This window comes from Pan troglodytes, chromosome 10, assembly GCF_028858775.2.
Source record: "Pan troglodytes isolate AG18354 chromosome 10, NHGRI_mPanTro3-v2.0_pri, whole genome shotgun sequence".
NCBI lineage: Eukaryota > Metazoa > Chordata > Mammalia > Primates > Hominidae > Pan > Pan troglodytes.
The window spans coordinates 28,310,395-28,336,163 of NC_072408.2; the positions used below are offsets into that span (position 1 = coordinate 28,310,395).

A 25,769-nucleotide genomic window follows, 5' to 3' on the forward strand; every position below is an offset into this window, starting at 1 on the left:
GGATTAATGGGTTAATGGATTAATGTGTTATCATAGGCTTGGGTTAGTTATCAGAGGGTGGGTCTGTTATAAAAGCCAGTTTGGCTCTCTGTGATGCTTTCTGCCAGTTATGACACAACACAATGCCCTCACCAGAAGCAACCAGAGGCAGACCCTCGACCTTGGACTTCCCAGCATCCAGAACTGTAAGACATGAATTTCTTTTTTAAAACAATTACCTAGTCTCATGTATTCTGTTACAGCAACACAAAATGGACAAAGACAATAGACAACCAAAAGCGATAAAAGAGGTCAATGTTTTCAAAAAGAATTCATCTTCCAAAGAATGAGAACAAACAAATTATTTACTAAAAAGTAGAAAGAGTTGAGGCTCAAATGTCTAGATGAAACCACCTTATTTCCCTCAATGGGAGCAGGAAAATTGGATGCACACTCTCATATTAACCTTTCTCTAGGTTAGTGGAGATAATCAAGCCTGACTTGAGTGCTGAATATGCATTACCACTTATTTACTACCTGCGTAAACTTTGTTCTTATTTTATAAAAGAATTTGAACCAAGGATGAGTTGGGCTTTAATAGTGATTCAAGTCTCCAGGAACATTTAATGTCCACTGGCCATCTTCAAGTCACTAGACTGAGTAAGGCAAGAATACTGCCAGTAGGTTCAAAACCCAAATTTTAGTTCTAAGCATTTCCAGGGCCATCCTTCCCTCTTGTTTTCACATTAGGTAGATATTTAATTCTTCTGTAGACCAGCTTTAAGAACTAGGGGAGGTGGGAAAGGAGACAGGTGGAAGGAGAGTATTTCAAACACAACAGCATAAAAATGGTCTTGGCTTGACAGTGACTATTTCTGAGCCATCAAATTAGAAAAAAAGCGGCTCAATTTGAAACTAGAGGATGAAGCCCCTGGTGGATTATAAATAATAAGGCCCTTCTTACCTAGCAAGCTTTTAGAAACAATAGAATGTAGTGGTTCAGGAGGCCGTAGGCCTCAGTCCAAATGCCAGCTCCGCTCCTTGCTGTGTGACCTTGAGAGGTTGCCTAACTTTCCCAAGCTTCAATTTTCATATCTGTAAAATGACAGTGATAATAGTACTTACTCTGCAGGATGGCAGTGAAGATTAAATTACATAATCCATGTGAAACAGCTAGGAAAGGGCCTGGAATATATTAAACATGCCATAAATGCTAGCTACTATGACAATTACTAGGGGGAAGCCAGCCTGCTTTGGGCCCACTCTACAGCCTCTGGCCCAGAGCTGTCAGCCCACCATGCAATTATTTACAGACAGAAAGGGCTGCTTCACTCATTTCTCACTTCCTTGCTTCATTTTGCTTCTAGAATGGTTTATGTCAACGGTTTCATCCAAAGAGATGAAAATAATAATGTCTATTTACATAACATTATCCTTGTTTTCCTTCTTCCCTCAGAAATGCTCTGGTATTATCAAATTAGTTGCATTTTGAAGATGACATCCACTAGAACTAATCAAACTCAACAATCTTTGTTCCTTGATATTACCCTGGATCCTCACCCATTAATGTAACAGCTGCAGTATTTTAAGGGAGACCGGGAACACTCCCACTGCAGACTGTCTGCACTTGGTGACTGCAATCATGATTATTTACTGAATACTAATATTCTGTATGTGTTCTGTGGTTTAGCTTTCTAATGCCAGTGCTTATTCAAGGCAGAGAATAATAAATCGTCAGGGAGGAGAGTTGTTCCTGCTTAATCCAAAATCTAGTTCTCTCTAGTTGTCTGCTAATCTTTATAACATTAAACTCTTGCAGACCAAATTTCTGAATAAAGTGAAAGATAACCATTTAAATCTTAAACCTCTTGAGATACTGTGGTTTCTAATAAGATATATATCTTTGGTCTTCCTCCCGGCTTCCTGACACACAACTCCTAGAACCTCTGGGGTCTCCAGAGTGACAATAGTGTCACTGTATGCTAATGAGATGGCCAGTAGCTGCCAGCCCCTGGGTAGCTTCAGGATGGGCCTGCTCACTGAAAAGACCAAAACACAATGAGAGGGTTAGGACTTTCAGCACACTCCCCAACCTTTGGGGAGGAGAAAGGTGCTGAAGGTTGAGTGGATCTGCAATGGCCAATGATGGTAATCAATCATGTCTACATATAAAGTCTCCATAAAAACCCCAAAGGACAGGGTTCAGAGAGCTTCCAAATAGCTGAACACATGGAGGTTCCCCAAAGGTGGTGCGCATGGGGAAGGCATGGAAGCTCCCACCTCTTCCCCCAAACCTTACCCCACACATCTCTTCCATCTGGCTGTTCACCTGTGTCCTATATTATATTCTATATCAATAAACCAGTAAACATAAGTAAAGCATTTTTCTTAGTTCTGTGAGCTGCTCTAGCAAATTAATCAAACCAAAGGAGGTGCCATGGGTCAGAAGACAGGTCACAACTTGCTCGTGACTGGCATCTGAAGAGGGGGGTAATCCTGTGGGACTGAGCCATCAACCTGGGGTATCTGATGCTATCTCTGGGTAGATAGTGTCATAATTGGATTGAATTAGAACATACCCAGCCAGTGCCCACAGGAGAATTCCTTGCAGACTTGTTTTGGTTGGTATGTTAGAAAAACACCCACACACCTGGTGTCAGAAGTGTTGACTGACTGCGAGAGTACAGAGTAGAGAGCAGGAAGCAACAGTTTGGTTTTTTCCCTATATCCTTGTATCTCTTGAGCATCAAACTGGGATTTGAGCATTGGGTAATCTTCTATTTCTAACAATGAAGTGCTGTTTGAATTTTGTCACTAGGTCTGAAACATACATCTGATGATGTCCTGTGCATTGAAACTTCCTCTGTGTTTGAGATGTTACTGACCCTGTTACTTCTTTTGCTTACAAATGTCTCCAAAAAAACAGGAGCAAAATAAAACGCCCTTACCTCATTCCCTTCCCTCTGGGCTGTAGCTCAATAATTCTAACAATGTCTGCATGACAAATGAAAACTTCATTATTTATGTACTTTTCGTACATGATAGAAAACAGATAAACATTTGGTATTATTTAGACTAAGGTTTCAGATGTTTGGCTGAAATTTCATCTTTATATTCTGCTTTTTATCTTAATATCTTGGTGGAATTCCATTCAGAGCCTATATTTATACACACCATTCAAGTGGTAGAAAAAATAATTTAACACAAGATCACCAAATTGAAGTGCCTTTACAAATCTGTTATTCTGTTGAGAAAGGTTTTTACTTTTTCAAACCAACTGCTGCCACTACTGCTAATGATTATTACTCTGCTTTTTTTTTTAATGCTGTCTAGCTTTCTTTCTTCCAAAATGTGATATATGCTTCATATAAAAATTCAAATAGTGCAGAAAAGCACAAAGAAGACAGTAGAAATCACTTGAACTCCCCTTCTCTGAAGACAGCCACCATTTATTTATATTTTGCTGAAGACAAAATCTTGTCTTGAAGATAAGATTTACATTTTGCCTTTGGGACTTCTTTCCATGAACATGTACATGTAAATGCGATTGGACATAATGTCCTCAACTTGGCCTTTCTAGTCAACAATACTTTTGGACATTTTTCTATGCGAATACATGTAGCTCTGCATCTGTGATTCTCATTAAGTCCTTCTTTCTCTTCTAGATAAGAGTATGATGCATACATTGAATGACATGGAAACATGTATAAAAATGGAGAGACATCAGCATCATAATTCATAATATCATATATCCACTGAATTGATATGCCATACTTTTTTAACCTTATTCCTTCATGGTTGGTGTTTGTTTTCAATAATTTATAATTAAAAGTTTTTTGGGTCTTTACTTCCTTCAAGTTTTTAATTTTTTAACCTATTTGTAGATACTACTTTTATCTTTACCCTGACTCTTATCTATGGTCTGAAATATTTTACACTTGAGAAAGCAAATTCTGATAGCGCTGGATCTGTTCAATTGTAAACCCTTTGTTTGATGCCTTTAATCTATTAGAAAGGGAGTGCCATTCCTTGATAACATGTAAAGCTACCTATGTGAAGTAAAATCTTTATTAGAATATGAAGATTTGTTCTTAACTGACTTTCCTATCTAGCAAACAATTCAAGCTAATGGAAAATTGTTGGTTTGCGTGCCAGTTTTCTTTTGGTAATTCTGATAAATTACACAAGCTTATGCAGTTTCCTTTTTATGCTGGTAAGCTCAAGATTTATCAGGGCATGTGGTCACTCATCATTATATTCCAGTCCTCAAAAGTTAACACTTGAAATAAGGTTGAAAAATTTACCTAAGTTATAGGAACAATCTAATTAGTTAGATCAAAATTCATTTTCAGAAAGGAAGGCAAAGAGATCTATTTGAAATCAGCATTTCAATTTATGTTTAGAAATATTCATTCTTTTGGACAAACTTCCATATATTTACTCTGCCTTCCAGAGAGAGAGGCAAATACATGTATCATTCACTCATTTATTCAACCCACTAGGCTGTGATGTGCACATCATTGTCCCAGCAGACGCTGTACAATTAATGGTCCCAATATACACTGATGCCTTGGGGCTGGGCTAGCCTCAATGTTTTTAGTCTTTACCTGGTTGGTTTCTTGACTTGCTCTTGAGCCAAGTCCATTCTCTTTTCACAGCCATGCCTCTTTCCAGATGAGTCCAGAAGCTGAGTAGTGGCTCGAAATATATCTGACTTGAAGTGAGGAGACCTGAGTGGGATCCCTAGGGAACCTTGACATACATCTCAGAGTTGCTATAATATATTCACATCAAAATGGGGGCCATTTCACCTATCTCACAGAGCTTTTGTGAGTGCTAAATAATGTATACGAAAGACTTGGACACACTGAGGGCCTGTAGGAAGTGTTGTGCTGAGCTACTGTTTTCAGTGTCAAAGCAGAATAATAAAATTCCTTTCTGCTTGCTATACTGGATGGTTCAAGCCACAAAAGAAAAACAATAGGTAAATCCATCCAGATCCATGTAACTCTCACCTAGCAGAGAATTTTAAGACAATGATTTTCTTGAAAGCCAGACTGCCCTTTTTCTTTTTTCAACACATTGAAAAATATGACGTAGAAAACCAGAAAGCAGACACCTTCATTTAGATGCTTCACGGCAGTGGCTAATGTTTAGTTCCTGATTCTTACATCTTCCCTGGTTCTGAATCACATTTCATAGGTCCATGTATGGTGATTGCATGTCCTTTATTTAAGAGGAGAATCTTAAAAATCAAGGATGGAGAATCTGCAATCTTAGACTTGATTTTATCTTGCCCGTGGCGTGATGGTGCTTTGGCTACCTCCACCAATAACCAGAAAATCATTTCTCCTTGTGGCGAGTTGCTGCTGTGACTGTCTCATTCAGAAGAAAGCTTCTCAAGAAACAGATATTAGAGCTGCAAACAACATTGAATCAGCTAATGATTGTGGCAAAATATGTCCCTCATTCCACAGCCCCAAGGAATGGGAGAAGCAATAAGAGGATATTTTTGACTAAGGTTCCTCTTATTACCTACCTATCTTCCCATATTTCCCATGTTTCTCCAAGTATTTCTGACATCTTAAAGTTTTCCATCTCCAGTTCAAGTCCTGTCCTAATCCTGTGTCTCTCGTAACAGAGTACATTGTAGATATAAATCATTTTAGTCATTAGACTCACACAATCTTAGAGGAAAAATCATTATAATCATTTACTCTGACCCTCTCCTTTTCAGATGAAGAAAGGATGTCAGAACTAAAATTTATTTTATTTTGTTTCATTTTTATTTTTTGAGATAGGATCTGGCTCTGTTGACCAGGTTGTAAGTGCAGTGGCACGGTCATGGCTCACTGCAACCTCTGCCTCCCCGGCTCAAGCCATCCTCCCACCTCAGCCTCCCAAGTTGCTGGGACTACAGGCATCACCATGCCTGGCTAATTTTTGTATTTTTTGTAGAGATGGGGTTTCACCATGTTGCCCAGGCTGGTCTTGAACTCCTGAGCTCAAGCAATCCACCCGCCTCAGCCTCCCAAAGTTCTAGGATTACAGGTGTGAGCCACCACGCCTGGCCCAGAACCAAAATTAAAATCAGGTTCTGGGACCTCGAGTCCAAAGCGTTTCAAATTCGCTGTATTTATGAAGTAAATGTTGAAGTTACCCATAGTTAGTTTTAAATTAGGCGAGCTAAACATTTCCTGTTTGTCTAGGGAAGAAAAGAAAAGATAGAAAGGCTTCTCTGCCTACCCTGTGGCATCATGCCTCATCTAGGACAGTGTATCCAGCCTCCCACAATTCATGTCCACTCCAGCAGTTGGACCCTTTTATTGATGGGCTATATCTACACCTGATTAAAAAGTGGAGAAATTCAACCAAGTGACTGATTGTCCTGAGTACCCTTTTTTCTGTCTAACTTAACAAAATCTAAACCTACTGTCTTCACTTCCCAGGCAAGAAATGTCTGTTTATGATTCCTGCCCTTCAGTGACTGGTAATGAATAACCATACGTGGAAATCAAAGTCTATATTGCAGTGTTTTGACAAGCATCTTTGTCCAATATCTTCTTCTCATAGGATATTAGATTTTATTTGAATTCTCATGCCAATTTTTTGGCCTCTGTTAGGGTATTGTATATTTAAGAAAGGCATTATTTTAAAATTATGGTTTTTATTAAAAATTACTTAGGTTTTTTCTGTATTTGCTATTTTTTTGCAGTAAATTGTGATATTTTCCTATTCTTATTGTAGGAAGACAAATTCACTTTGGGAAGGTAAATGTTACATTTTAATAAAAGTCAGCTTACAGTTTAGATGGGGATAGTGAACCTAAAAGGGGAACAAACAGTTGTAAATTTTGACATTTCTCATTCTTCTTAACTGCAGCATAAGATTTACCTTTATTTTTTAATATTGGAGAACTTGCCATGTAAATCCTAACATGTGGATGAACTAAATACCTGGGGAGTTCATCATCTCTCACAAACTAAATCCAGAGAAAAAACTTCCTGACACAAGAAAAAATTGCAGTTAAATGGAAAATAAATAAAGCAAATGAAAATTGGAATGTGGAGCATTTTGCATGCCAGATAAGAAAGGGCATGTGACAAAGGAGAGCCATTTCTTCCATTTGAGATTGGAGGGGGAAGAGTCCAAGGCTAGAATCATGTGGCTGACCAGGCTCCTGGGACTTCCACATCTGCACAATGGATCATGCAAAGGTGAGCTACATAACTAAATGAAGTTTTTACTTATAAATTCGCATAGTTCATACAGTGGACATTTATCATCTTTTTAGGTGCTCAGCATCTGCACTTGTTTAGGGATTTTTTCTATTGTGAGTCATGGTGGGAAGCAGGGCCTACCTTCCACTACAGAAGTGGAAGAGAGCAGATAGCAAGCTTCTACTCTCCAAGGAATAAAGTGCAGGTGTGTTGCCTGTGCTGCCAACCAGGTGCTCTCACTCAGGTCTTAGAGACTGGAACAATTACGGTAATAGGGATTCACTCCAGCTGCACAGACTACAACACCCAGTGACCATCAGTAGCCGTGGAAGCTGAGGGCCTGAATCTCTAGAAGCCCTCGCTACTCAAAGTGTGGTCTGGGGACTTGTTAGGAAGGCAGAATCTGGGACCCACCCTAGACCTACTGAGTCAATATATTATAGTGCCTTGCACATAGTAGGGCCCTAATGAATATATCTTGATGTATAGACATATGAAAATATATTGAAATTTGATCTTGTGGAAGCTATCTGAATTATATTTCTTCAAAATATAATTATGTAAACAGCCCTTAACCCATTGACTGTACTCTTGAAAACATATTACATGATATCGTGTATAATAAATTGCATTTTACTTGCATTTCATTGATATTTAAAAGACTCTTCCAGTGAATCCTTCTGTAAATTCATTATGCCTTTTTAAAGTGAATAATCACTCCTTCATTTATCTGTTGTTAACATATGTTACCTAAAGCAGGGCACACCCACAGTAAAGATTACTGTAATCATATGAGTTGTCACTGAGATGACCAGTGGAATTCTCTGCATGGCCCTTGTTATTTTGGTCCTTGTCTGTCTTTCTTTCGGTTCCTGAAGTGCCAGCTCCACATGATCTTGGTGTGTACTAACACATAGCTAAGTAACCAAAATGGATAAGGAAAACAGTTCCCTTTACAAGGTCAGCCAAGTGCTGTAATTCCAAAGCACTGCACTGTATTCGGCTACCTACAATTCCTGGACATTGAGGGCAACCTGCCCTTCCCGTTGGCATTGTGCCAGTCTCAAGAGCCTTCAATGGCCATCGCAAGCCCATGTTGGTAGAGTGCCACTAATACAGTGCCTGAGAGAACATAAAGCTCTCCCACTCTCACCTGGAAGAGGATGGCTCCTGAAAAGCAAACTTATTGTTTAAAAGCATTGTTGAAACAAGCTGGAGAAGCAATAGAGTAAGAATTGTGAGGAGGGACAGGAGCTGTTACAACTTTGCAATCAGACAATCAGCCAGTTACCTTCTTAACTGCGTTCTCAGGGAAGTTCCTTAACCCCCTAAGACTTCAGTGTCCTCCTAGATAAACTGCAACTAGTAAGGATGCTTATCTAATAGGTACCATGGGCAGTAAGTGTGAGAATGGATATAAAATACAGTATCAGACGCATCATTATTGCTCTAAAATTATTAGCTATTATGACGGTTATATTTCTACTGCACATGCCAGCTCATCGACAATTTATGAAGCCTTTAAAACCAGGCTTGACAACACATATGGCATAGATAACAGGATGATTTTCAGTGGCTTAGAATTTGACCCCATCCTCCTGCTCCCAAAACCACAACTTTTAAAAGCTGTAGCCACCATAAATTTTAAGAGGTGTTGTGTTGCAGATAAATAAACACAGACTTTGCCCTCAGATAGATAGGGATTCAAATTTCAGTATCATAGATGAGACTTCCCTTTTCCCTTCCTAAAGATATCCAGATTTTTTATTTAGACATCAGTCCCTCCTCCCCACAACCCACATGCTTCAGGGGAACTGGCCCAGACAGTAGACTTAACGGGCCTATGGGAAATTCCAGCCCCCTTGCCAGGGTGATTGGCTCAAGAATTCAGGCCTCAGCCAATGAGGTCATTAATCCCCTGAGACAAGGACTGATTTAATAATAGACCAATGATATGTGAGGAGGGAAGTAGCAGTCACGAGAATGCACCCAGAACACCTCCTTCTCTGGCAGCATAATTGACCAAGGGCCCCAGCTGCTGCACTTTGGAATCCATCCCCAAGTTTGTGAATCCTAAGGAATACTAAGACAGACTAATTTCTGGGAGACACAACTCCTTTGTCAGCTGATTTGGGGTGAAGGATTCCCCTAAGATTTGCTTCGACTGCACAGTATAAGGCACTTCCATTCGGCCTTTCTCTCCCTTTCCTTTAATTGAAGTCAAATTTCCATCAGAGCCTGACGCTCTTGCAGCCTTCCCAGCTCCCTGCCTATTTCCATTTACACATTCATTTTCCCTAGTAAAATCCGAGCACATATCAGTCCATCTTAACATCTGCTTCTTGAAAGACCCTGACTAACACCAAAACTTTCCTGGAAATTTTGAGGAAATAAGTTTCTTTGTTCTTAAGAGGTAGGCACTGGGGAAATGCTCTTTTTTGCTCTGGATTTTATGAATATCATGGAAAGCCTAGAATTGATCCAGCCATTTTCCTAACAAGAGTTGTCTTCTCCAGGTTAAATATTCCTAGATTCTTCTACCTTTCTTTATACTAAATGGTTTTCAAACCACTTACTATTGAGAGGTGACAGCGTGCTGGCAGTCCTCACAGCCCTCACTCGCTCTCGGCCTGGGCTCCCACTTTGGCGGCACTTGAGGAGCCTTTCAGCCCACCGCTGCACTGTGGGAGCTCCTTTCTGGGCTGGCCAAGGCCAGAGCCGGCTCCCTCAGCTTGCAGGGAGGTGTGGAGGGAGAGGTGCGAGCGAGAACTGGGGCTGCGCGCGGCGCTTGAGGGCCAGCTGGAGTTCCGGGTGGGCGTGGCCTTGGCGGGCCCCGCGCTCGGAGCAGCCGGCCGGCCCTGCTGGCCCCGGGCAATGAGGGGCTTAGCACCCGGGCCGGCGGCTGCGGAGGGTGTACTGGGTCCTCCAGCAGTGCTAGCCCACCGGCGCTGCGCTCGATTTCTCGCTGGGCCTTAGCTGCCTTCCCGCGGGGCAGGGCTCGGGACCGGCAGCCCGCCATGCCTGAGCCTCCCACCCCCTCCGTGGGCTCCTGTGCGGCCCGAGCCTCCCCGATGAGCACCGCCCCCTGCTCCACGGCGCCCAGTACCATCAACCACCCAAGGGCTGAGGAGTGCGGGCGCACGGCGCGGGACTGGCAGGCAGCTCCACCTGCAGCCCCGGTGTGGGATCCACTGGGTGAAGCCAGCTGGGCTCCTCAGTCTGGTGGGGACGTGGAGAACCTTTATGTCCAGCTCAGGGATTGTAAATACACCAATCAGCACCCTGTGTCTAGCTCAGGGTTTGTGATTGCACCAATGGACACTCTGTATCTAGCTACTCTGGTGGGGCCTTGGAGAACCTTTATGTCTAGTTCAGGGATTGTAAATACACCAATTGGCACTCTGTATCTAGCTCAAGGTTTGTAAACACACCAATCAGCACCCTGTGTCTAGCTCAGGGTTTGTGAATGCACCAATCGACACTGTATCTAGCTACTCTGGTGGGGACTTGGAGAACCTTTGTGTTGACACTCTGTATCTAACTAATCTAGTGGAGATGTGGAGAACCTTTGTGTGTAGCTCAGGGATTGTAAACGCACCAATCAGCACCCTGTCAAAACAGACCATTCAGCTCTACCAATCAGCAGGATATGGGTGGGGCCAGATAAGAGAATAAAAGCAGGCTGCCGGAGCCAACAGTGGCAACCTGTTCGGGGCCTCTTCCACGTTGTGGAAGCTTTGTTCTTTCGATCTTTGCAATAAATCTTTCTGCTGCTCACTCTTTTGAGTCCACACTGCCTTTACGAGCTGTAACACTCACTGTGCAGGTCTGCAGCTTCACTCCTGAGCCAGCGAGACCACGAACCTACCAGAAGGAAGAAACTCCGAACACATCCCAACATCAGAAGGAACAAACTCCAGACGCGCCACCTTAAGAGCTGTAACACTCACCGCGAGGGTCCGCTGCTTCATTCTTGAAGTCAGTGAGACCAAGAACCCACCAATTCCGGACACACTATCCTGGGGGTACGTAGAAATGAGAACAATTAGAGAAAACAGAAAGTGTAGCGAGACTATTCTCCTTTGCTTCTCATATTGCAGCATTATATGGCTTGAGCTTTTGGAGGAACTGTAAATCCTTTTTTTAGGAATTTGGTAGGCATCTCCACATATTTGAAAAACTGACACATATAATGCAACAATCAAATGTTGATTCGTTAACTCTTTGGTAAATAGAGCAGCAGAGAACCTGGACTCCAGAGCCAGACTGAGTTTTACTCACAGCTCTGCCTCTTACAAGATGCGTGTGCTTGGAAAATTTAATTAACCTCTCTGTGACTCAGCATCCTTCCCTGTAAAATGTTCTTCTACCTCATAGTCTTCTGTGCGTTACTTGGAAAGTTCTTAGACTAATTGTATCATGCAGTAAGTGCTAAGTTTGTATTAATTTTTTTTTTTTTTTTTTGAGATGGAGTCTCACTCTGTCACCCAGGCTGGAGTGCAGTGGCGCGATCTCGGCTCACTGCAAGCTCCGCCTCCCGGGTTCACGCCATTCTCCTGCCTCAGCCTCCCGAGTAGCTGGGACTACAGGCGCCCGCCACCAAACATGGCTAATTTTTTTTTTTTTTTTTTTTTTTGTGTGTGTGTGTTTTTAGTAGAGATGGGGTTTCACCTTGTTAGCCAGGATGGTCTCAATCTCCTGACCTCGTGATCTGCCCGCCTTGGCCTCCCAAAGTGCTGGGATTACAGGTGTGAACCACTGTGCCCGGCCTTTTTTTTAGTTTTTTGAGACAGGATCTTGCTTTGTCACCCAGGCTGGAGTACAGTAGTACAATCACAGCTCACTGCAGCCTTGACCTCCTGGGTTTCAGCGATCCTCCTACCTTTGTCTCTCAAGTAGCTAGGACTACAGGCAAGCACCACCACACCTGGCTAATTTTTTTATTTTCTTGTAGAGATGGGGGTCTCCCTGTGTTGCCCAGGCTAGTCTTGAACTCCTGGCCTTAAGCAATTCTCCCACCTTGGCCTCTCAAAGTGCTGGGACTACAGGTGTGAACCACTGTGCTCGGCAAATAATTAAATAGTTTAAAGCACCTATTATTTGCCAACCCCTGGCCATGCTGAGAGTAAAACTAGGACAAATAAATGAACATCAGAGGATTCCCTTTTAAGTAAATATTTCTAAGAATAGAACAGCTGTACAAAAAATAAGACTGCTGACTTTAGCCAGGTATGTGTCAGGGATGTTGACAAGAGGCATTCTAAATAGTCTTTCAGCTCTCAAATTCCAGAATTCAACTTCTGAATTCCAAAACTAAGATGTCACATCATACTACATCTGAGGTTGGCAAACTTTCTCTGTAAAGCGCCAATAATAACTATTTTAGGCTTTTCAGGCCTTGCAGGTTATGTTGCAACTATTTAACTTTGTCACTGGAGTGTGAAGACAGCCATAGACAATGTGTAAATGAACAGGCAAGGCTGTGTTCAAATAAAACTTTATTTATAGACTCTGAAATGTTAGCTTCATATAATTTTTGTGTCACAAAATGTTATTCTTTTTTAAACTATTTGAACCATTTAAAAATATAAATACCATTCTTATCCCACAGACTGTGGTCGGGCCAATGGGCCATAGTTTGCCACCCCCTGTGCTAAATGAAGCAAAGGAAAAAGGAGGGTCCTAGTTAAGGATGAGATGTGAACTGTGGCTGAGAGTTCCCAATGACAAGCAAACAGCTCAGGGGAGGAACTAATGCAGAACCATTCTTACTATCATTGGCATAAAAGAAGTTCTAGGACACAAGAAAACAAAAATTGCAGTGAGCTGGGGTTTTGCCATATTTGCAACAATCTTTGTTGAGTTTGTTTTATCTGAATAGTAGGGTATACACTCTTCCTGTCTTCTATTTTTATAAATTTTGAATAACAATTCTTTGCTTATGAGACAGTCTTGTATTTTTTTCCTGCATTCCCTAACCTCTTTGAAGGATATCTACTTGGAATATGTTTAATTCTCAACTTCCTTCTCTTCTCAGAAATAACTATCCTAAAGGGCAGAACTTATTATGAATTCCACCAGCTCTCTTAACTGGCTTCAAATAAAATATATTTAAGGAATTGCTGACATGTTACCTTTTATTACTTTTTTTTTTTTTTTTTTTACTGCTAACAGGAGCAGCCTGGCCCTAAAAGAGACTTGTGCGTGACCCCAGGAGACCCACTGACATGGATCAGGAAACTGCTTTAGAATCCCAGGAACAGGGCTACGACCAAACTCCGTACTCTCCCATTTGCCTGTCATGTGTCAGCATCTCTGTATTGTCACTGGTGTATTAAAAATCTTGGCCTAAACAAAACAAACAAACAAAAATGAAATCCTGCTGTTTACCTAGTTTAGCTGCAAGGACCAGAAAACTCAAAATAACAGTGGCCTAAACAAGATAGACATGCATTTCTATCTTACCTAAATGAAATCAGTAGGTGTAAAAAGTCCACAACTGCTGTTACGGCAGTCTCAAAAAGTCCTCAAGGGTCTAGACTCAGCCTCCCTCTTCCCTCTTTGCCATCACTGGAGTGGTCCATGTTCCAGTCCACAAAGTGGGGAAAGAAAAAGGACATGGTTTTCTCTTAGAAAAGGTGTGAGAAGCTGCGAAACATTTCTGTTTACATCTCATTGGCCAGAATGCAGTCACAAGATCAAAATCATACCTAGCCACAGGGAAGCTGGAAAAACCTAGTCTCTCAGACGAAGGAGTGTCTTCGAGGGAATGACAAACTGTATCTGTCTACCATGCTTGAAATGCAAGAGTCCCGTCAGCTAGGGTTCATTCTTGGGAACCACTTCAACTTGTCTTCTTCAGAGAAGCACTTCAGTGGGACCAGAGAGAACACTGCGCATCCCAGGATCGCAGCCACTGGACTCCAGCAACTCGAGGAAGAGGCAGCCATTGATACCAGACCTAGAATTCACTAAAGGTCAATGCCTTCAGGAATTTTCATCTGATTTGATGATTGATGCCCTCCGCATCATGAGCCCAGGAAGACTCCCATGCCATGTGAGTCTCTCCCCTTCAAACCTCTCACTTATAAATCACAGAGGGATATAGTAGGCATATATTCTTGTTTTGAAGGGAAATATTTACAACTTCTTGTAGGTAAGTCACATAAGTCCTGTGAATAAATATACATTCTTTTCTCCACTTTTCCCACCTCCAAAATGTTTCTAAAATTCTTCTGGAATCGCTTCTGGAATCTAAATGTAACATCCGTTCATTTTCTTACTATATATTTTGCAAGTGTTTTTCACTTATGGAATCATCAGCTTTGGCTTTAAATAATAAAAAAGGAACCATCAGGCCTTTTCTTTAACCTGAGTGTAAGGTACAGTGAAACAAGCAAATACCTCCAAGACATCTGGACACAATTAAAATCACATTGCTCTGGCAAGGGAGGGTGAAGAGGTGAGAGGATGATTCATGTACTCAGATAAATAAACCTGCCAGAGAGACAAAGCTTCTTGTGGTTTAGATTATCTGATGGTTTGTTTACAACGAGTAAACAAAGTGGTTAATTCCCTAGTTTTTCATTGTTATGTTTTTTGTTTGTTTTTGTTTTGTTTTCGTTTTGGTTTTAAGGAGCAGAGGGTTTAATAGGCAAGAGGGAAGGGAGAAAACAGAAGGAAGAAGCTCCCCAGTACAGAGACAGAGGGTGGGGGCTCCAAAGCCACGAAAGGAGGTGGCAAGTGTGGTGGACACCAGCCAGGTATAATATGCAGAGGCTGGAGGAGGTGGTGTCTCATTTGCATAGGGCTCAGGGGATTGGTTTGACCAGGCATGTCATTCACGTGGCCCTGGAAAGAGCTGGCCCTCCCACTCTAGCCTTTTAATATGCAAGTGCAGGGCACCATGATGTTCTACACACGTGGGGATATGTGGGGGCGGTCATGTTGCCAGGAACACATGGGCCAAGGGCAAGAAGGCTGCGGGAATCACCATGTTGGGTAGACCCAGTTTCTAAGGGTCTGCTTAGATTTTCCTTTACTATACTAGAGATGTTAATCCAAAAGCAGCATGTTTCATTTAAAAGTGCATCACTAGACCCAAAAAGAAGTCCTAGCAGACTCAGTGATAGTAAAACTTTCATGCTTCCTTTTTGTCCATAACTATTATCCCTGCTATAAAGATAATAAGCAAAATACAACAGCAATGGAAACTTTGTCTAATATTTCAGTTAGAAGGTGCTACTGTGTATAACCCTATTGCAAATAGTAGAATGAGCATAGCAATTCCCACAAGAGTGGTGTAGTAGATAATTTTCATGTAAAGTTTTATTTGCCAGATACAGAATTTCCCGTTGGTGGTTTATGAAGCCTTGGTTTTATTTTCCCAAACAAAGAAACCTCCGGGTTATGGGTACCCTACTTACTTTTATTACCCAGCAGAATTTGCAGGATAATTGCCCAAAATAGTATATTGGTCCAGATTTTTACATTACCCATCCCTTTTTCTTTCTTCCAAGCTGCAGGAGATTACCACTTGATTCACAGGAATAAGCAGGGTTAATCTAAAATGTAGGCAAAAAAGCTTAAAAACAATTAATGAGACTAGGATTTAATGACAAACGCATGATAAGCTTTGGAGCGAAATTTTTCTCTCCAGTCCTCATTTTTGGTAAAAACTAATTATGAATGAACTTTAGTCTTATACTTGGCTTGATTATTTGCATGAAGTGCAGCAAGAATGGTTATTTCCACATAGGCCTTTTGGATTGGCTTTGATGAAACTCTGTTCCATCAAGCAATCTCAGATAAGACCTTTAAAGCCGAGCCCATCCATGGGTTTGTATCCTCAAATACCCATGAGTTGGGTGATCCTCTCCGCTTGAGGTCCCAAGATAAATTCCGAGCTTCCACACCAGTCTGATGATTGAATTTCCTTTCCCGGCCAACACACCAAAATGATAAGGCTCTGATAAGTGGAGGAACACCAGGGTTCTTGGTCCTCATGTCAAATTAGAAAAAATGACACGGACACACGTGGAGTGGTTTTAAGGGGTGGAGAGTTTAATAGGCAAGAAGGAAGGGAGAAGACGGAAGAAGCTCCCTCGTACAGAGACAGAAGGAGCAGGGGGCTCCAAAGGCGAAAGAGGAGGTACCTCCTTGCTGTTTTTGTTTAAACACAGATTATAGTCCCAGAGAATATACTATACAAATGACATAAACTAGAGGACTTAAATGCACACTTTTACACTAGGTTAGCACTGAGCTTTCTTTTTTTTTTTTGAGATGGGGTTTCACTCTGTCGTCCAGGCTGGAGTGCAATGGTGCGATCTCAGCTCACTGCAACCTCTGCCTCCCAGGTTCAAGCAATTCTCCTGCCTTAGCCTCCCAAGTAGCTGGGATTACAAGCACGTGCCACCAAGCATGGCTAATTTGTGTGTGTGTGTGTGTGTGTGTGTGTTTATTTTTAGTAGAGATGGGGTTTCACTATGTTGGCCAGGCTGGTCTCGGACTCCTAATCTCAAGTGATCTGCCCGCCTCGGCCTCTCAAAGTTCTGGGATTACAGGCATGAGCCACCGCTCCTGGCACTGAGCTTTCTCTTTGCTGTTTTCCTTTAAAATGTCTGCACAATGGGTAGTGTAAGGAATAGCTCTAAACTGGGGGAATTTTGCAGGAAATTATCTTTACCAGACCTACATAATTAGACACTAGAATGGTGATTGCAAAGCTGAAAGCAGTTGATTTAGGTACCTTACTTTAATCGTAATCACAAATATTCTACTACATTATAGTTGATAAGTTTAATAAATAAATGGTTAATGTTTATCTGCACCCATCTTCTGTAATGTCATATACAAATTTTTTGTTGATAAAAATTAAATCTACATTAGAGCATAAACTATATATTTTTGCTACCTTTTAGTTTAAGCCAAAAGTTCTAAAATACAGAGACATAACTACAAAGTAGTTTTGAGACTAATTTCCAATCTTCCCCAACAATTTTGTTTTCTTCATCATCTTTTCTATCTATTTATCTATCATCTATTTTTTTAAGGCTCTTTCATTCCACATATATAGTGAAAGCCTAGCTAGGCAAGATTCCTTTTGGTTGACTGAATCTTCCCCACCAGCATTCCCTCACCCCATAAGATGTTCCTGGTCCCTCCAGAGGCAAGCTTCTTACAGTTCTCAGGCTCAGATGGCCCTGTCCCCCAAAGCTCTACCTCCTCAACTTTTCTCCTGAGGATTGAGTCTCTCTCCTTTCCCCATGCAAGCTCTCCACGGAGGAAAGTCTTGGTTTCTCTTTGATGACTTGGCCTTCCTATAAAAATTGTAGAGAAGCTGATTAATAACAGCATGAGGGGACTTTAATTAATTCACTTTCTCCCACCAGGCATTAGACATATGCAGGCTGTGCTACAGCTAAACTTTAAATAACCATGAAATGTCAAAAGAGAGATGTGGCATCCACATTCCCAAGATGATATGGTGCAGGAACAAGCATTTGGCTGGGTTTTAGGAACCTTGTGTTCCATCCTCCCTTCTTCTGCCACAAACACACTGATGGCATGAGGTGGGTCCCACTGATAATGTGCATGGCACATTCTTTACAAAGCATCTTCAGATCCGTAAGGACATCCCATCTTCTGCCTGAGCTTTATTTTCTCCCACATCCACTCCCCCACACCATCCCACACACCATCATTATCCCAATTCCTCCAGCTTGCCATCACTCTAAGCAGAAGATAATATTTTAAATTAATCTTCCGAGGCAGGCGGATCACTTGAGGTCAGGAGTTCGAGACCAGCCTGGCCAACATGTTGAAACCCGGTCTCTACTAAAAATAAAAAAAAAATAGACGGGCATGGTGGCAGGCGCCTGTAATCCCAGCTACTCGGAAGGCTGAGGCAGGAGAAGCACTTGAACACGGGAGGTCGGGAGGTGGAGGTTGCGGTCAGCAGAGATCATGCCATTGCACTCCAGCCTGGGCAACAAGAGTGAGACTCCGTCTCAAAAAAAAAAGGAACTACAACTTATAACTACAACTTATATAGCACCTACTACATACTACCTATGGCAGTATTTAAAGTTACGTCCTTTAACACAGTGTTCTAGAGAGGTGGGCATCATCAACCCCATTTCACAGGTGAGACCTGGAGCTTATATTTGTTGTTTTAAGTCACAAATCCACTTCAAGGTGGAGCCTGAATTTGAGCCTATCTGTCCATGCTGTCTACACTACACTCTCTAAGCAGCAAATGTCACTCTGGTTTTATTTTCCACACTGTGATTTGGTCCTTCCTTTCACATTCTTGCCTACATAATTATTCTGTCTTCTCTAAACTGCCACTCTCGTCTCCAAAAGAGAAATCACTTTTTAAACTTAAAGTAACATAGAGCAAACACTACCATTTTGAAACGGGAGCACCTCTCCCTGGCTCCCACAGCACACCCTGAATCTGGTCTATGCTGGGTTTGTCTGGAGAACTAGAGGCCGGGCAAAGATTGTGGACAGCTGTGCCTTTATGAGGGTCAAAGTCTGCCTCCTAGGACTGTGAACAGAAAGGAGGAAGTTTACCCATGGCCATATGCTGACTACACAGTGTCCTCCTTCCCTCCTCTCATTCTGAGTCACCAGGGAGTCCCGTCTGTTTTTCACAGGTTCCAGCTGAGGCACCCAACAGCAATGATGTTTTGTGAAAATAGTGTGTGATTTGGATGCAAATGATCCTGGGTTCAAGACTTGCTTCTGTAAAGAAGAGAATACCACACTCTCCTCTCCCAGTCACGTGGGGAGTTAATCGAAACCCACGGAAAGTGCATTGCATAAGGTGGGTGTCGGATAAATGCCCACACCTTTGGCTTCTCCTCTACTGATAACTCTTTTTCCCTCATCTTCCTGATGTAAAAGGTGAGTGGGAGCCTTTATGCCTTTCCCTGAAAGTAGAAGCCAGCCTCACCCCAGCCTGTGAGGCTGCTGAACCAGCCTCTTGCCCTTTCCTGCGTTTCTCAGGGCTTCCACCCTCCCCTCAGGCCCTTTCACCTCTCCATGTCATCTCTTTATTCAGTTCTCCACCAAGCCTTCCCCGCTACCTTCAGGAAGCTTTGCAAACTGGCACGAAACCCTAAATTCACAGTATAGAGTCTGGAATGCACTCCCCACTGCTTGGTGATCCGTCATACCATACTGTTTTCTGCTTATCTTTCTCTAAGACAACCTGTACCCTCAATCTGGTGCCACTTAACATGGCAATAAGAGTGTAGTAAGTAGGGCCACTTCACATGGGCTCATTTATGTAGATGCTTGTTCTTTCAAGCTTGTCACCCCCAATTCAGTATCTACTACAGATACATTGACAGGGCTTGGAAATTGACCAGAGTATGATCTTCCATGCCTTCAAATTGCTGTGTGGGGCTTCTGAGAAGACAAACTTTGGAAATTGCCCCTCTTTTGCAGAGGATTCAGCGGAACTCAGGAATGTGCCAGTACCCACCTACCCTGTGGTAGCCAGCCTCTAAAAAATAGTCTCCAGCGATTTCTGGCTTCCAATACTCACACTCTAATATGGTCCCCTCCCACACTGTATCAGGGTTGGTGTGTAACCAGTAGAGTGCAGGAGGAGTGGTAGATACCACTCTGGAAGAGAGACTATGGATGTCATTTGGCCCTGTCTTGCTTTCCCTTGGATCACTTGCTCTGGTGGAAGCCAGTGGCCAGTCTCATGGACAGTTGGGCAGCCCAGTGGACGACCTAACAGTTCGACTGCCACTTCATGGAAGACCCTGAGCCAGAACAAGTTAGTTAAGCTGCTCCCAGATTCCTGACCCTCAGAAGCAGTGTGAAAGACAAATACCAGACTGACACATTTTTGGCAAGTTTTTGTGCAGCTATAGATAACTAACACAAACTTTCTATTCCAAATTGCCACTACTTACCTCCCCCTGCAGAAATGTCCACCACTTACAAAGGTATAGCTGAAGCCCATCTAAGGTGAGCCAAGTTTACTTATAATTGAAAACAAATTATATGTACTTTAAAAGTATTTGAGCACCATTTTATTGCCAAACAATACACCCAACAAAGTCAAACAACCTAACTTCCCTTAACAAGAATATCAGGTTTGTCTATATTATGATTGGAAACAAACATAAATTATATTTGTTTTCCTAGACAGTCTAAGGTTTCAATGGATTGCTGTAAAAGAATTTGAAGAAAGCTGCACCAACTGGTGTTTTGAAATTCAAATACCCTTAGTTTAAGCCACAATAAATGAAATAAAACCAATACATGAAATCAAACCATCACCCTATAAGATTGTTTTTATCATCCAAAGAGAACGCCTCTCACAATAGATTGATGTCATGTACATGACGTAGTTCACACATTCCACTGTCTTCTCTTGACTATTCACAGTGTGCTTGGCACTTGTGTTACCGATAGAAAGAAATATTTCCTTCAGAAATTCAGAATCAAGATCATTTAGAGGGAAAATAGTAGTAATCCCAATCACCAAGTCACTATTTTGCATTCTGCTTTACCTAGAAACTATTATATATTATATACTTTAAAATAGTTCATATATATAAAGTATTTTAACCAGAAATATTAATTTATAACTGTTTGCTCCATGGAGATCCTCAAAGCAAAAGATTAGGAATGAAGCAAATTTCAAGGAATTTAAAATCAGGGATTTTATTCTAAGTTAGAAAGAAATGGCAGCCATCACTGGTTCCCTAATCTGTAAGGCCCAGTCCAAAATGAAAACACAAGCCCCTTCTTCAAAAATTATTAAGAATATTAAGAGGACAGCTAGAGCATTAAACTAAGCCCTGGGCCTCTGAGCATGGGAACCTATGAGATTGCACAGGTCATATGCCCATGAAGCTGGCCCTGGGGGCAGGATACATTTTGTAGCTTCTTGAAGAGGTCTCTCCAGAGGTAGGTGCTAGAAGCAAAGGACAGGTAGGACCAGAAAGCATCAGTGTATGGTTACTGAGTGACACAGATAATCCTTTATTTATTTAACAGTAACTAATATTTCTATTGTACTTTATAGTTTACAAAGCTCTTCTGCCAGATCCAGTGTCTCATGTATTGAAGCAACAATTCTATGAGATATTCATGTCACCCCTCTTACATACAAGGTGAAGTTGGGTCCAAAGAGGTCAAGTGACTCATTGAAGGCCACTCAGCCAGCCAGCATGGGACCTAAATGCAAGTCATTTGACCTCAAATCCAATTTTCATTCCACATGCTCAACACAGCCTGGTGCTAAGAGTTGTGGGTTACAAAGAAGCACAGAACATGAGGTCTGCAGTCTAGCAATTATTCACTAATGAAAGATGGAAGGTACACAGATGGGCATTGACAGTTTGCGTTTATGGGTTGTTTTCACATCTGTGGGTGTGACACAACTTCACGGCAAACACCAACCAAATTCCAGGTTCTGATTCCTAATTCCTTCTCATCTAACCAACTACCCTCCCTCCAGCAACAGCGTCAGACCTTAGTTCTCCAGCAGTTTCTGGACTGGACAAATACAATGTCAGCCTAGCAATCTCCAGCTCATATTGGCCCTATTATGTTACAAGATCCAGGACTCTGAATTTTCTCTTTGACCATTGCACAAAGTCTTTTAAAATATAAAGCACACGGCTTTATCTTTAATAGAAGCTTAGGCTGGGCATGGTGGCTCACGCCTGTAATCGCAGCACTTTGGGAAGCCGAGGCAAGCAGATCACCTGAGGTCAGGGGTTCGAGACCAGCCAGGCCAACATGGTGAAACTCCATCTCTACTGAAAATACAAAAGTTAGCCGGGCACAGTGGCGGGCACCTGTAATCCCAGCTACTCAGGAGACTGAGGCAGGAGAATCGCTTGAACCTAGGAGGCGGAGCCAAGATCACGCCATTGCACTCCAGCCTGGGCAACAAGAGTGAGACTCCGCCAAAAAAAAAAAAAATTCTTTATTAGTACTACTCTTAAATGGCATTATTTATGATATGTTAGCTTTTAATTGGTAACTATATAAGCTTGATTAAAATATTTCCTCAATTCTAATTTATAATTTTTCTCATTTCATAATTTTTCTCATTTTATATCTTTGCCAGGACAAGAAGTCCAATGTCCAGTGTAAGATATTTCCCTTAAATTCCAGCTTTATTTCTGACTTGCTCTAAGGCACTGGCTCAAGCTCTTAACTTCTATATTTCAGTTTTTCACTGGTGGGTATTGCTTGCCTGGCTTGCAAGAATGCTTGAGAAATTCTGGCTCTAAGAGCATGGGGCACTTTAAAAGTACAAAGTATCATTATATTTATGATTACAACTTGCTTGACAGTTTCATAGTGCTATAATATAGGAAATATGTATTTCAAAATAATAACAGAAATTGTACTGTTTTGGGAATGGGTATTCTGAGATCCAGCAAGAGTTAGAATGCCTTTAAAAACACTGCAAATCTTCAAGTGCCAAGTTAAAACTCAAATTCAGGGACCATTCACATCTCACAATAAAACAGAGAAGACTCTCAAGAATGGTATATGCTTATTCTCAACTGTTAAACTAATAGTAATATACTATGCATTAATATATAGAATATAGAATAATGGTATATATTATACAATAAATCATATACCATAATACATGTAATATCTAATAATATATGTTATCACCTTTGTTTTTATTACTATTATTCTACTTCCTATGGCTATTCCTATGGCAACTGGATGGGAGTAAGAAATATCAGAAGGGACAAGATGGGAAAGCTTCATAAAATAATGGAAAAAGCATGGCAAAAATTGAGAGAGAGGATGAGAACTCAAAAGGACAGAGAGAGAAAGACGGAACTCTCTTGAGAGACTGCCTCTGGTAGGTTTTGGGGCCTTTCTCTGTTCAGCACGTGGCTGTTTCTGCTATTTTCCTGGAGCCAAATCTCAAGAGAAATATCCCAAATATTAAATGAAGAAGTCAAGGTCCAAGCCTTTGCAGAAGATGCTTTTCTAGTGAATGCTCATGGCCCCACCCCCACCCCAGCAATTACATGTGTTTAGCTTTTTCTAAGCTCCTTTTTTTTCCACATTTTTCCCTGGCTTGTCCCCAAGTAGCCGCTTCCTCCCAATTCATCATCTGCTTTATCCCCTCCCTATTTCCCTTCATTTGTTTTTCTTAGCATTCTCCTACACTCTGTTTTGTTTATCTTCTGAGCCATCACATCCTCTATTAACTGATGTTATCTCTGGGTGTTGACTCCCATGTAGACAGTATTCATATTCTTCTGACCCACTTTAAAAGGGAATTGTAATTAATTATTTATGCATTTTTTTCTCCCAAAGGGGTGATCACTCAGATTTTCTAAGGTCCCTGCTGTCCTACTCTATGACAGAATTCCATCAGCTTGAAGACAGCTGGCAGGAAGCACTGCCCATCCCTGTCCTTATCTAAGGATAGAGATGACTGTCCAGCCTGCCTCCACACCTGCCCGTCCCTTGGCTCTCTTTTAAAATACTCCTTTCTCAGTCACTTGGCATCATCAGTTGCAAATTCAACCATGAGAGAAAAAAAGTAAGCTGAACTCTATGCCTTCCTAGGACACTAAATATTATCAAGTTAAGCTCAGCCTTAATCTTATGGCAGCATTAACTTGTGGCTTTTAACTTTATTCTGTACAAATGACTTCTTATAAATCTGTGTTCACCCCAGACTGCTGGAGCAGATGTGGAAGGAACCATAGAAGAAATGGCATGAAAGCAAAGTGACATTTGCCCTAGATATCCTTCCTCAAGGGATTATTTCTCAGTAGCTTTTGGTAGTATGTGGCCCTGTGGGAATTTCTTCTGCCTCCTCATCTTTAAAACAAAACAAAACAAACAAATAAAAAGTGATTGTGTTGATTTTTCAAGCATACACACGCCATTTTTTTTTCTTTTTTTCCCTCCTTCTACCCCTTCCCCAGCCCCTACGCACCACTTTAAATGAGTGAAGGGAACCTCTGTGGTACCTCTTTTTAAATGGGCCAAGTTAGTCAAAGGTTGCCTTTTGTTCCAAGGGTTTAAAGCACGTAAGACAAATCTTGCCACTAAGATGAAGAATAAATGCCAGAACCAGAGAAACTGATGCCTAGAGAGGTTAAATTACTCATTACAAATGAAGGGCTGATGGGGGAAGTGGAATTAGGCATTTAGCTGCTGGCTTCTTTCACTAATTCTGTGTCTATGTGCTGAAGGCTCAGGTATGATATTGATAAACTACAGTGTTTCTACAGAACACAGTGAACTTGAGCCACAGACTCCTAATATTCCCTCTTATAACAGCACTATGGGTTTTTTTCCTTTATTACTTTACATAATTGCAATTTAAAATGTTTCCATTGTTCCAGGTGATATGGAATCACTGTGCACTGTTACTCCACATCACCTGGAACTACAGCAAAACAAGAAAGCCCAAATTAAATGCAGAAATCACCTGTTTGAAGGCAGTGGTGGGCTGTCAAGGCTAAGAGAACCGGAGGGGCTAAGACTTGAGAGAGCAGAGAGGTGAGCTGATGGCAGAGCCGAGAATCTGAGGACAGAGAAGCCAGAGAACTTCTAAAAGAGACCTGAAGGGTTTCAAACACACAGTTGGCTTTCCCTTCAAAGCATGTGCTGAATTGGGGGTATATAAGGAGTAGAGGTTGAAAAACAGAAGTAGAAGGCCTCTGAAAATCATCAGAGTTTCTGGCAGTCTCAGGAGATGAAAATAGGAACTCAGGACCTGCCAAGGAAGGGATCCCGGTGAAGACACCAGGTTCTCCGTTGGGCCAAGGATAGACAGTAACCTGGCCTCACTGCCACCCCAAAAACTAAATAAATCAAGATGGATCATGACCTAAATGCAAAAGATAAAACAATAAAACTCCTAAAGAAAACAGGAAAAGATCTTCATAATCTTGGAGTGAAATTTCTTTTTTTTCCTCCCAGTTTTAAAAACAGCATACTCTACTTTGCTTCAAAAGCATATCAACATTCTGAGAGAACTCAAATCTATGTATTAAGAGTAGGATGTAGGTTGCCTCTGGGGAGAAGGGGCAGCTGGAGCTTCGAGGAGCGTGCATGGGGGCTTGTCATCCTGGGTGGTTGTCACCCAGGTGTGTTCATTTTGTGGAAACTCACAGTGCTCTATGCCTCCTATATGCGTTCTTCTGTGCTATGCTGTGCCTCAATAAAAACATTAATAGGAAAGGGAGTCTTAGCGTTCTAATGATACCAAAAAAATAACAGAATGTTGCAAAGTGTGTGCTTGAGGTCAGAAGGCTTATGCACCTTCCTTGAAGCAGCACCTATGCAGTTTTCTGACAACGAAGACCTCTACAGTTTGTTTTCAAACTACTAGATTTAATTAAAAATACTCAGAACACTTCCCATGCCAGCCAGTGCCCCTTTTCCACAGCTAAGAATGTCAGCAGAATGTTATGTCACTGTATAGAAAAACAAGACAGCCTGAAGCAGTGTAAAGAGGTTTAGCCTCATCCTTGAGCTACAGCCCCCTCCAAAAAGTGCCACCTTCTACAGCATTACACCATCAGGCACAGA

At 41.7% G+C, this 25,769-nt stretch overlaps 1 long non-coding RNA gene across 1 annotated transcript; it reads left to right on the forward strand.

The window, feature by feature from the left end:
* The first annotated feature begins 117 nt into the window (after nt 1–117).
* On the forward strand, nt 118–25,164 carry LOC104001495 (uncharacterized). Its single transcript, XR_002938757.3, has 7 exons — nt 118–185; nt 6,862–7,196; nt 11,026–11,224; nt 13,374–14,256; nt 18,863–19,032; nt 22,312–23,070; nt 24,578–25,164. It is a non-coding gene; the product is annotated as an uncharacterized LOC104001495 (long non-coding RNA).
* The last annotated feature ends 605 nt before the right edge of the window (nt 25,165–25,769 follow it).